The sequence below is a fragment of the Dermacentor albipictus genome, chromosome 2 (assembly GCF_038994185.2).
Source record: "Dermacentor albipictus isolate Rhodes 1998 colony chromosome 2, USDA_Dalb.pri_finalv2, whole genome shotgun sequence".
NCBI classification, from domain to species: Eukaryota; Metazoa; Arthropoda; class Arachnida; order Ixodida; family Ixodidae; genus Dermacentor; species Dermacentor albipictus.
The window spans coordinates 134,838,781-134,851,256 of NC_091822.1; the positions used below are offsets into that span (position 1 = coordinate 134,838,781).

At 48.1% G+C, this 12,476-nt stretch overlaps 1 protein-coding gene and 1 long non-coding RNA gene across 4 annotated transcripts in view; one reads left to right on the forward strand and one right to left on the reverse strand.

The window, feature by feature from the left end:
* Positions 1-11,675, reverse strand: part of LOC135918074 (cytochrome P450 3A41-like) — a 63,017-nt gene extending 51,342 nt beyond the window's left edge. For all 3 annotated transcript variants that reach the window (XM_070533990.1, XM_065451739.1, XM_070533991.1), the window contains exons 1-2: positions 11,607-11,675; positions 10,779-11,005 (exon numbers count right to left, since the gene is read on the reverse strand). The gene's annotated coding sequence lies outside the window, so the exon portion shown is untranslated. The remainder of the gene's footprint in view (positions 1-10,778; positions 11,006-11,606) is intronic.
* The window catches only part of LOC135918096 (uncharacterized), a 135,625-nt gene continuing 123,266 nt past the window's right edge, over positions 118-12,476 (forward strand). Inside the window, exon 1 of the long non-coding RNA XR_010569546.1 lies at positions 118-931. This is a non-coding gene — a long non-coding RNA (uncharacterized lncRNA). The remainder of the gene's footprint in view (positions 932-12,476) is intronic.

A 12,476-nucleotide genomic window follows, 5' to 3' on the forward strand; every position in this document is an offset into this window, starting at 1 on the left:
TCAGTGAATATAACTGTGTCTCTCGTGAATGAAAAAAAAAAACACTTTTTTTCTTTCCCAATGTTTGTTCCCTCCAAACATAGTCGCGCTTCAATCGCTGCTCCCATAGCGATCCTTCCTATTGTCGGTGACAAATTGTACTGAACTGCTTTTCGCCCGAAGCTTCGTGACCTATTTGGGTCGACCTCGTATTGCCCGTCTGGGACCAATACGTGATAGTGCGTGCTCGATCAAATCAGTGGACGCCGCGGAGAAGCTACTCCGGGATGTTATTTTTCCGCTCGGGGGCCGCCAACTAGCGTTCCGGGGACCCCCCAAACTCTGCGGTGAGTTCTGTCGGGGTGTCGTGACTGTCTCGCAGGACGAAACCTCAGTGCGGAAGCAATTGTAGTGTCTGTGCGGAAGCTGGAAGGAACCCCGGTTATGGGATCACCTTAGCGGAGGCCCAGGTGCCACGGACGGTGTTTGCAGCCACGAACGGCTCGCTGTTCGCCTGTAAAAAAAGGCAGTGCCTACATGCCACCGCTGTTGCAAAGTGGGCCATCGCGCCGATGCCTGCCCGCGACCGCAGGCCAGGCGCTAAGGAAGCAGCAGGGTTCAGGTTTCTGCTGCCAATCTTGATGGACCAGCAGAACACAAGTGCACTGCGAGCTGCCTCATCTGCGGAGGCGGCCACCCAACCGGAGCTCCCAGCTATGCCGGGCGGTTCCGGAAACCCATCTAGTCGGCTTCCCTAAAGGGATCCAAGCCGAAGACAGTGACGGGGCTGAAGCAGGCTCCTGCGCCCAAAGCCGGCCTCAAGCGCCAGTCGCAAGCCGGAGCCCAAGAAGGCCCAAACTGGGCCACCTACAAATGTAAAGTCCGGGACTGAGGCGAGGCCCCCGGTCTCAAGGCCAAGGATTTCCCGCCCTTCCAACCCATTCAGCCACAGGTGAGCAGTTTAAGTGGGGCAGTCTCCGGGAACTCCCCCCCCCCTCCCTCCCCTACCAAAAGCGCCCTACAGCAGCAGGTAGCGCAGCTCAGGCACTATAACCATGTTATAGCCGGAAAATTGATTAATTAGAGACCAAGCAGGCCGGGCCATCCGAGCCAATGCTTGAAGCCGAGCTATAGAAGACGTAAAATTTTAACATCGTATCATCCGTAAGATCTTGTCCCACTAGCGTCTCGCGGCAGATCGCGGACATGGTAGTTAGATCAGTTTCCACTGACGGTCACATCGGCCGCCTCGAGGCCATGGAGCGCAAAACCGAGCAACGGAGGCAGCGAGACGAAGTCCTCCCAAATCAAATCACGTCGGCATTCCATGAAATTCTTCCAGGGAATGATAACGGCGGCCTTAACGCAAGCACTTCCCACAATTGTGGCCCAGGTCACTGATTCGGTCTTTAAGGCCGTGTAGCCCTAGGTCAGCACCAAAATTTAGAACACCACTCGCTACGACTCCGCGCAGCTCAAACGCAAGACAGCCTCCCGCCAGGCAGCGAAGGAAAGCGGTTCAGGGCCAGCTCCCCATGAGTCGGTGCATCCCCTGACTGGCGTTGCGCCGGCTCCTGGCCCGAGTCGGTCCCCCGTCTCGTAACATAAATACAAGAAGATGGCTAGCTCAACATGGACTCGCGAAGGCTGGCTGCAACCAGTCACCTTTCGTCTACGGACCACAGCTGGGCCGGTGCGCATCAGTAGCGTGAGCCGGCACGACTCCCGCTGGCAGGGGTGACGCCGGACACCAGCGATGACTTATTGCGACCGGGTTCCGACGACAGACCACGAACCGGGTGGTGCATACATCCACGACAGGACACAAATGTTACTGCAAGCTCCCTGCCGCTAGCGTATAAACTATCGCCCCATAGACTTAGCTTAACACTGGCGGTGTGAACACAAAGCCCAGTTAGGGAGGGCGCATTTTGTGTACAATAAGTATAGTATTTTAATATGTGTGCAATTTAAATTCCTCATTCGATGAATATTGTCGTGGCATCGCACCTTGCGTTCATGTGTTCATTCTGCCTGCCCAAGGGAACCTACCAGGCGCTGAGGTACGCGTGACAAACACATTTGTCTGATCACTATTAGAATATGCGAACTTTTTTTAATTTCCTTTTCCCAAAGAACTGATTAACAAGCTAGAAGGCACTAAAGGAAGGCACTAAGATGTATTTGCAATAAATATGACCTAACAGACTTACCCACGGAATTGCTAAAACAAGCCGGTATCCTCAACTTGTCAAACCGAGCCAAGTTTCCACGGTGAAATTGATGTATCAGCTTCTTCATACCGAATCAAGAATAGACAGCTCCAAATACTTAACTATAACGCAAACACGACCCACTAGACCACACGACCCATTCACCATCATTAAACCAACACCCAGTTCATACGGAAAGACATAAGCATTCGCTTTTTCCTTTAATGACGCATGAAGGGAACAAGCTGGACCCTACTTTCACAAACAGCACAACCTTATCTGCTTTCTTAACATTAGTAAAAAACGAATTAGATGCTTCAATCATTACCTACCTGCATTACCATTTATTTCTGTGCTGTTTTATTTTATTTCATTTCATTCTATACATAATCCCAATTAACTTACTGACACCTGAAGCGTATCTCATGGATTATTACCCCATGTGTACACCAAACTTTAACGGCATTTATTAATTTTTCATTACTGAGTACCATTGTTTATTTGTGCTAATTGTTTGCCCCTTTTCCTCTTGTTTATTCAGATGTATTGTATTGTAAAACTACCTACCATCATTGCTAATTGTCAGTCTCTTTCATTAACTCTTTATTTACTGCCCTGTATTATGCCACAAATAAGGCCTACCATTTTGTTTACCTTTGGAAATTGTCTACATTTTGATTACCTCGTGTTTTTCGTAACGGTATCAAGATGCATTACTTTATTATTTATGCCTACCATATTGATTATCTTTGCTAATTGCCTATGTATTGTGTGTTCTCTAAATATTGTGCTAATTGCTATCATTATCTCGTGAAATAGCTATGTACATGCCCTTGTTATGATCCCTCATGGGATTGACCGTATCAATAAAAAATGACATTCCTTCCACTCTGAAGATGAAATGTCAGCGAAAGGTGACGACAGTCAAATCACTCAAACGAACAGCAAGGTGCTTTCACTTCATTCCATCTTCACAGGGTGGAATGGTTGCCTGAGCTCGCGATTCTCATGACTCAAACAATCAGAATTTTCTGTGTACACTGTATTTTCAATATTAGGCAATTTAATGTTGGTGTTTCCAGCTGAGCACATGCTTGCTTTCAGACGTAAACTTGTGCAAACTAGTATCCAGGCCAGAATTGAAATTCCTCACGTTCGAGGAAGTAGAGCGGTAAATGCTCCTTAGCATAACGTTGCTATTATCATTAAAACAAATGAGTGCCCTTCCACTCTGTGAAGAAGGATAACTAGCGAAGCTGTATTGAGATGACTGTGTCGATAATTATATTGATTTGTATGGTTATTGCTATATTGATTAAATAATGACACATACGCGCAACCAGGGCTGGGAAAAGATACTTCGCAATTATGTCGAGACACGATGCAAGATATTCGGGCAACATATATTTGAGATAAAGATACAGTATACTACCGCAATTATTGTATCCAATATGATAATTTTCATTTGTACCTTAAGATACTTCGATAGGTTTGCTGATTTCTTACTAAAGATCTACATAATGTAGCAGGAAATGGGCATGTACAAGAAGGTTTCCTTGAGAATTTCTTAACTCCTATCAACCTTGTTTCCTTTGAATGAAATATCTGTTAATCTGGTGCGGAATGAAAACAGTATGGTTTGACCAAAAAGGACAAACATTTTGAAATACTAACAGATTATTGAGGGTTCTTTAGGTGCTTAACATGAAAGATCTTTATATTGTAACTGATGGTAGTCCTTGCTCTGCTTGCCGACCACCTAGCAGTTTGCCATCTAATTACACGAACGTCAATAATAAGTTTCAGCAGACGCAGCAAATACCGCTATATGAGTTTTACCTTGTCTGTATACAGCAGCAGCAGCGCATTTAGCGACATTTTTTGCGACGCATCTTATCTACAGAGGGCACATAAAGCTGCAATGAGGTTTTATATTCTACTTATCAGCTGGCCTAAAGCGTTCGTTCGCGACATATTCGTGCCGCACGCATTGGTGATCATTGCATCAACGCAACTAAACGCGAAAAAAGCAAGAAAACAAAAGGTCGGCTGCGCACAGACGTTCGCGCTTGTTTTTGGGAAGACGGCGCGAGCGTCACCACATGGCTCTGCTCCACCAATAGGGACGCGCAGAACTCACTGGAGGGCTCTGACGGAAAGATAACAGAATGTCGCTGCCTTTAGTTCTATTCAGGTGGCATAGTTACAGCAGTATCAGCTTGAGAAACGAAGGTCAGACGACGTTTATAATTTCGCAGGGTGTTGTTGCGATAGCAGTATCTTGTATCTTAAGATACACGATACAATCTTTAATGTATCGGAAATACAGACACTGATGCAAGTCTGGCGATGATAGATCTTGCCAGACGTATCGGGATACAGATACAAGATACCCAAACAGTATCTAAGATAGTATCTAAGATACATGTATCCCCAGCACTGCACGTAACTTCCTGGCTCTTATCGTCTTTATTTTGTCTCATTCGTTACCACAGTCACCATATCTTCGTGGTCGCTGTGGTACAGCACCATTGGTTGTACTGCTATGCAAGACATTGTTCTTGACGAAGGTGAAATCTATACACGACCGGTGACGCGTGATCGGCACATGGACGTTCGTGTAGGCCTCAATTCCAAACCGTTCCAACAGGGAGGATACAATCCATTTGCCGTCGGGGTGCGCTAGGTCGACTCTAAGGTCGACGATTGGGGGGTACGCTATGACTTTTCATTATACTTTTCGACCCTCCAATAGAAGTGAAGCAGCACCGCCTCCCCATATTTTATATATGACCATGAAGGTCATGCATCATAACGTGGTCGATAAGATAACATTCAGAGCGACCACAAACACTAAAAACATCACGCGGAAACAGTTGGACGCCTACATTTTTTTTTTCGTTCTACACGGCTCTTAGCCAAGGCCACATTTTTCATCAGAACATAGCCATATACAGCTTCGCTTTAAAAAAAAGGAATGATCTAATTCAATCCACACAGATTCACAATGTATGACCTCAAAATAAAGATCTTGTTGGCGATTGTAGGGTAGATCTGAGGCGAAAAAGATTCCTGAGCCACCATAGCTACCTGATGAATGGTGGCAGTATTGAGCTTCGTACGATAACAGGCAGAAAATGATTGCCTCTTACGTGCAGAGCCAAGTTCCATAGATGCAAATGATTGAGAAGAAATGACTAAGTGAACAACTTATAAAGTTATTGATCTTATTTCAATTTTTGCGTAGGACTCGTGCTATGAAATTAGCGAGGGAATGGTTACTGTCAGCCAGCGTGTGCTTCGCCTCTTCAGGAGATAGCAGGGCTATGATGAAAGGATGGAAGGAAAGAAAGCGTTCGGAACAAAAAAAAAATCACCGTCCAAGCACTCCGTATACAGATGGTTAACCAGCTAATCTGAAACGTGTGGCCCAATTGTTTATCACCGGGCTAATCTCGACGGTTCATTAAATGACGGCTTGGTAGGCTTCCGGATCCACAGTACGCAGTTGCTGCTTGCGCTTGGATGCACGAGCCTGTTCTTGTGCCTGTGATTGAAAGCGGCCTGCTCCGAATGACTATCCGTGTCGGAGCCGGAGAAAAAATGCAGTGCGCCGCTCGGCTGCGACGGAGAGCAATGATGTCGATACTGGCGCAGCTAATCCAACACCACCTAGATAACACAAGGCCCTTTCATTCCGATCCATAAGATCCAAAAGTGGCAGGAGCGTTACATAGGCCGAACGGCATCACCTTGAATTGATAAAGACCGTCGGGTGTTACAAAGGCAGTCTTCTCGCGGTCGAGATCGTCTACGGCAATCTGCCAATAGCCGGAGCGAAGGTCAGTAGAGGAGAAATAGCGAGCACCGTGGAGGCAGTCAAGGGCGTCATCAATCCGAGGTAGGGGATACACGTCCTTTTTGGTAACCCTGTTAAGGTGCCGATAATCCACGCAAAAGCGCCATGAGCCATCCTTCTTTTTTTACCAGCACAACCGGTGACGCCCAAGGACTACATGACGGTTCAATAATGTTCTTGGCAAGCATTTGGCGAACTTCTGCGTGAATAACTTGACGCTCAGCTGGTGACACTCGATACGGGCGGCGATGAATGGGAGGGGCATCGCCGGTATTAATGCGATGTTTGACAGCTGTAGTTTGCGCTAAAGGACGATCGTTAAAGTCAAAAATATCGTGGTAGGAAAACAGAACGCGGTAGAGGTCACAAGCGTGCTCGGAGGGCAAGTCGGGGGCAATCATTTTCCGTAAGTCAGCGATGGTACAATTTGTCGACTGCGATGGGAGAGGAGGATCGGATGAAGTGTCGTCTACTGCAATGGATGCTACTGAGTGATCCTCGAATGAACAAAGCTGGGCCAAAGACATCCCACGTGGCAGCACTTGTGTCGTCAAGCCAAAGTTGACCACTGGCAGGCAGACGCAATTCGCCGTAATAGATAAAACTGTATGGGGTACTGTGATCCCGTGGGTAAGGAGGACGTCTGGCATAGGAGCCGCGATGTAGTGACCGTCGGGGACTGGTGGGGATGACACTAGGTCAACGTAGGTCAGTGCCGAAGGTGGCAAGCGAACGAAGTCGGCGGAACTGAGGCGACTGGGGTGTGGTTCAGCAGGATCCAGAACAGGCAGGTCAAGGCGGAGAGTACTGGCGGAACAATCGATGAGAGCAGAATGAGCGGAGAGGAAGTCTAAGCCGAGGATGATGTCGTGGGGACAGTGGGCGATGACTGTGAATAGCACGATTGTTGAGCGATCGGCGAAGGAGACGCGGGCGGTACACATACCAATGACGGGGGCTGTTCCGCCATCGGCGACACAGACAACAGGCGTCGTGGCGGGAGTGATAATTTTCCTGAGCCGGTTACGAAGGTCAGCGCTCATGACGGACAAATGCGCCCCAGTGTCTATGAGAGCAGACACAGAAACACCGTCGACTTGCACGTCAAGAAGGTTCAGATGAGTGGGCAAAGTCAGTAGAGGATTTGGCGGCGTAGGGGGCAATGCAGCGTCACCTCGAGGCGCTGCATCGTCTAGTTTTCCGGCTGGGAGCGGCGTCCGAAGGGAGTCGGCGAATAGGAGCGACGGGGCTGGGGAGAGCGAGATTGTCGTCGTTGGGGCGAAGGCGAACGAGAATAGGGGCGGTTCGTTGCAGGAGAATTAGTGGCGGCCTTATCGGAGCGTGCGGCATAGGGACGAGAAGGGCCACCTGAGGGGCGAGAGTAGGCAGTATAGGGAGACCGGATCGGGGAACTCCAGCGACTACGACAGTGCCGAGAAATGTGTCCGATGCGATGGCAGTGGAAACAAATAGGCCTGTCGTCAGCAGTGCGCCATTCAGATGGGTTGCGGAAACGTGGTGGGTAAGAAGATGCGGGACGGGGCGAAATCGAAGAAGCCGGGCGGGTATCAGGGCGATGGGCCGAGCAGATGGTGTGAAGACCCATGTTTTCAAACTCCTGGCGGACAACAGCCTGGATCAGTGAGACCGTGACTGCAGATGCGGTGGTGGGACTGGAGTCGAAGGCAGCCGGATAGGCGGCCTCGATCTCACGCCGGACGATCCTGGTAACATCGGCAGTGTTGTTGGGACGAGGAGCGTCGGCACAGGAAGATGTCGCTGGGGTGTTGGGCAGACGGGCAAACTGCTGGTCAATACGTCGGCTTTTGGCGAGTTCCAGGCGGCGGCACTCTTTTATAACAGCATCCACCGTGGCTACGTTGTTGCAAACGAGCAAGTTGAAGGCGTCATCGGCAATGCCTTTCAGGATGTGGGAAACCTTGTCTGACTCAGTCATGTGGGTGTCAACTTTGCGGCACAGAGCCAAGACGTCCTGAATGTACGTGACGTAGGGCTCCGTTGACGTCTGCACACGACCGGAAAGCGCCTTCTGCGCGGCAAGTTGGTGACCGTAGGGGTTGCCGAACAAGTCTCGAAGCATTTGCTTAAGCGAATCCCAACTGGTCAGCTCATCTTCGTGCGTCCGATACCAAACTCGAGGTGTGCCACCGAGGTAAAAGACGACGTTGGCGAGCATGATAGTTGGGTCCCACCGGTTATTGCGGCTGACGTGTTCGTAAAGGCTGATCCAGTCCTCGACGTCTTCCCCATCTTTTGCCGAGAATACGCCAGGATCACGGGGAGCGGAGAGGGTGATGTAGGTCGTCGAAGTGGCAGCAGGTGTCGGAGCCGGTGGAGTCGGGTTGGCGTCGCCGGGAGCCATGAAGGTAGGCTCGACGTACCGTCCACTGCGAAGCTCCGTGACGAGGTACAGGGAACGTCCACCTCCACCAAATATGTTACGTAGAAAGACGCAGACGACAAGCTATGTACAAATATATTTACAAGGAAAATACGCTGCGCTTGGCCAAGAGGCAACAGCCCGCGCTAGCTTCTAAATCGTCGTCGTCGTCTTCACACTGCTGGCCTTTCGTGATCGCACATATTGTGCCGTAGCAATATCATGTTACCCGGCCCGACTGCCTTTGGATCTAATGGGGATGCTCCCGAGTAGAGGGAACAGTGATTTCGACGTCGCGGCCAAGGTAAATATACCTGGTAGCGATGCTTCCAAGGAGCCCATACGCTCAGAACATAGCGGTCCATCGGCGGTTCATGGGGCTTAGCGCCATCTGTATGTGGTGGGAACACTTCTGGTGGAAGAAAAAATAATGTGACGCCATGTCCGTTAAAAGCAGAAGTGATGTCATTTTGTTTTCGAAGGCGCTAAATTTGCTTTGTTGGTCTGCTTTTGGAGCTATAAATTCGAATGCCCAGCCATTCGACTTGATGGGCGTTTCGAGCTTTCAGCGCGGAAAACGATGCAGTAAAAGCCTGCCGTACGGTTGTCGAAATCGCACCCCTGCACAGAACATACTTTCTTTGGAGGCCGACGAATGCTTTAGGTGTAGAGTGCGGAACATGTAGTCGGACGCCAAGCTTGTCGGTCGGCGCAGTCGCACGAAAACAACACAATTATCTGGCGGTCGTAACATACTACTTTTGACTGAACAGATTAAGAAGCGATGAAGCTACCCGCGTCACCAAATTCAGACAAACTTCGACAAGCAGGAAAGCACAAACTGCGAGGGGGGCTTATTTCAACAGGTGAACTTTATGAGGGCGCCTTTCTGCCCATTTCAAGACGTGCATTGCATTGCCAATGATAGTGGCGTCAACGCCCCCTGTAACGATGGGCGCCAAAAATAAATGCATTTATTATTAATCATAAAATTGAATAAACTTGTATTTTGTTAACTCATCACGAATATATAAAATTAACCAGGAATTTTATTTTCGTTGAATGAATCTAACTGTCTCGCTTGAATACAAAAAAAAACGCTTTTTTCTTTCCCAATGTTTGTTCCCTCCAAACATAGTCGCGCTTCAATCGCTGCTCCCATAACCCCCCTTGCTGATGTCGGTGAGAATCTGTACTGAACCGCTTTTTGCCCGAAGCTTCGCGACCTATTTGGATCGACCTTGTCGCCGCTTTCATCACGCCAGCCTTGTCAATGAAACTTTCGGGCCAAGTGCCGCTACGGCATGGATACAAGTAAACAGGCCTTGTGCTATCTAGGTGATGTTGGCTAATCGTACGCCTCTCTTTCTTCTTTTCTCGCACATGCGCGTGAGGTTGCGCGGGAGTTGTTTTTGGCATACTGGTGACCGACAAACGGACGGACGGACCTGTTAACAGCGGCTAGCCGTATAAAGTAAAAAGAACAAAAAAGCCTAGTGGCTAAGTAAAGATGCCTAGGTCACTTTCTTTGACAATACGATGAGCCCTCCTATCACTAGATTTGCGAGCCTCGATACCGCAATTGTCTCTCCACAGAAATTGCCAGTTGTGCTCTTTTTTCAGCGTAAGCGCCTTGGCAAATAATCTTTTGTTCTCGGAAGACAATGGTCATTCATTCAAATGGAGAATCCAACATCAGAAGTGCTCGAGCGAGCCTTAAGTGCGTTAGGGACAAAGTTTTCTTGTCCCGGCTTCGAAACTGCGCGACGAGTTTCTTTTCGTCTTATTTAGTTGAGACGCGATGAATTGTTTGAAAGCTGCCGGTCGTGTGAGGACGCTTAATAGCTTCACCCATCCACTTCACCATGGCCACACAGTCCTCGCCCTGAGTGACTCGTAAGCTCCTAATTACAACACTATTCAGCCGCAAATACTGCGCGAGCTCCGTAACTCTTGTGGTTGACGCCTTAGTGTGCGTAACCAGTTCCGTGTTAGCCACTGTCTATTCATTTTGTTTAACCTTAATATAGCCAAAACTACTGCACAGAAATTGCACACTTCCCCCTAGGGACGTATGCTTCCCGAGGCCTTCCAGAGCTAACTCCTCCTTAATTTCAGCTGTTATATTATTAGCGCGAGCATCAATACTAGAGCTAAGCAATGATTTAAGCAATTCAATTTTTTTTTGCGCCAGCTCTGCATTAGACGGCATGGTCAGCAAAGGTAGCAAGTACACAGGCAACAAAAAAAAAAAGGAACACGATCTGGGAGGCAGCAGTCGTGGCAAGAAGAAATACACAACTGCGTGTAGAAAATAGACACCAACCTGCAGAGCAAGTAGAAAGCAATCACCACGGCTCTAGTTGCCCCAACCGCTGCCTCAAAAATGATGTGGGTGTCAGGGTAGCCTCCTTTAAATCCTCGTTGGTGACGTCAAGCTAGCAGGCGACCTGTTCCGAATGTCGATGTCACAGTCGTAGCAAGTGCTATGGCCGCCGTACTTCAGAGTTGCTGCGCCGCACACGTGCTTTGAGGACAGCTGCACCCAGATAACTGCAGAGAAAGTAGAAAGCAGTCAGCACAGGCTCTATCTAGTTACCACAACTGATGACTGAAAAATTGTGCCTGAAAGGATGTTCTACATCCGCCGTCAAGGCCGTGAGTAGTGACCCTGGCAGAACTCCCAGGTTTATCTCTAGCAGAAAAAACATATATACGCCAGAAAGTGGATGGGAAAATGGAGCGGCGGTGGCTCAGTTGGTAAGAGCATCGCACGTGTGATGCGCGGACGTGGGTTCCCACCTGCGGTCAGTTGTTCTATTCATCCACTTAAATTTCCATTAATTTATCATTTCTTTATTTCATTTAATAAGTACAAGCAATTTTACCAATTTTTTCCACAAGGCCACCCTTGTGGAAAAAGTGGATTAAATATATTCGTTCTTCACATACCAAGGTGCAGGCTGGGACTACTTGGTCTCAAGAGTTACTCAAATTGGAATTCTTTTGCATGGCCTATGAGATGTTTAGACACAGAATCTCTTGTCGCTTAGCCTTGCTGAACCCGAAATAAAGCAACCGATGGAGAGTTCCACGCAGTAGGACAGTGGTTCAGAACAAGCCACCCAAGTAAGTAACTTCAAACAACACTCACCATGCATTTAAGCTCAGGAGATGCAGACACTACGTGCGAATCGGCGCAGTCGACATCACCGGACACCGCAATGTACACGACGCGCGACAAATTGCAGATCAGCGTAGCGGAAATATACGCGTCCGGTTGATACTGCACGAGTTGAATGGGCGGAACAGTAACGCGTAACGCTAGAACTCTCGGGGCGTGATCAAAACACGCTATGCTTAAGAGAGGGTTCGCTGCGCTAAAACAAGTTTCTCTCATTTGAGATTCACAACAGTTGTGTCCAAACGAGAAACCAAACGAATTCAGCCACAACATTTGTAGAAAACTGAGAATAGTAAGTATACGGTGATCGGGGTCCGCTATGAAAATAACTTGTGCAGTAAGCACCGTGCCGCTTAATACAGTAAGACCGTTTTGTTCAAGCAGCCCGATTGTGTTGCCATTTAGAAAAAGAAGAATGTCACAATCAATAATTCATTTATATGAGTTCCATTATTGACGCTAGTTCGCGACTTCTCGTGACCCTGTTCTCCTCAATAAAGTGTATTTCATGGGCGTTCGTGAAGGGGCTGTCGCTATAATGTGCACCTCGTTAGGTAAACGTTAAATGTAGCACACAACCGATTTTTTGCAACTGTTTCTCACATTTTGCATGATTGATCAACTTATCGCTATATTAAAGTACTATAACTTAAGCGTCAACGTCAGCCGCAAGGCTGCGGAACATTATTTTTGAAGGACCAAGTGCGTACAGCATAATTAATTTAGAGAAACAGGCGTGAAAATTTCCTGGATCCTCAATAAGACTTGTAGACTATTATTTCAGAACGTTATATGAATTCTTTCGAGCATAAAGTTTGAGTACTAGCGCAAAAAAGGGAG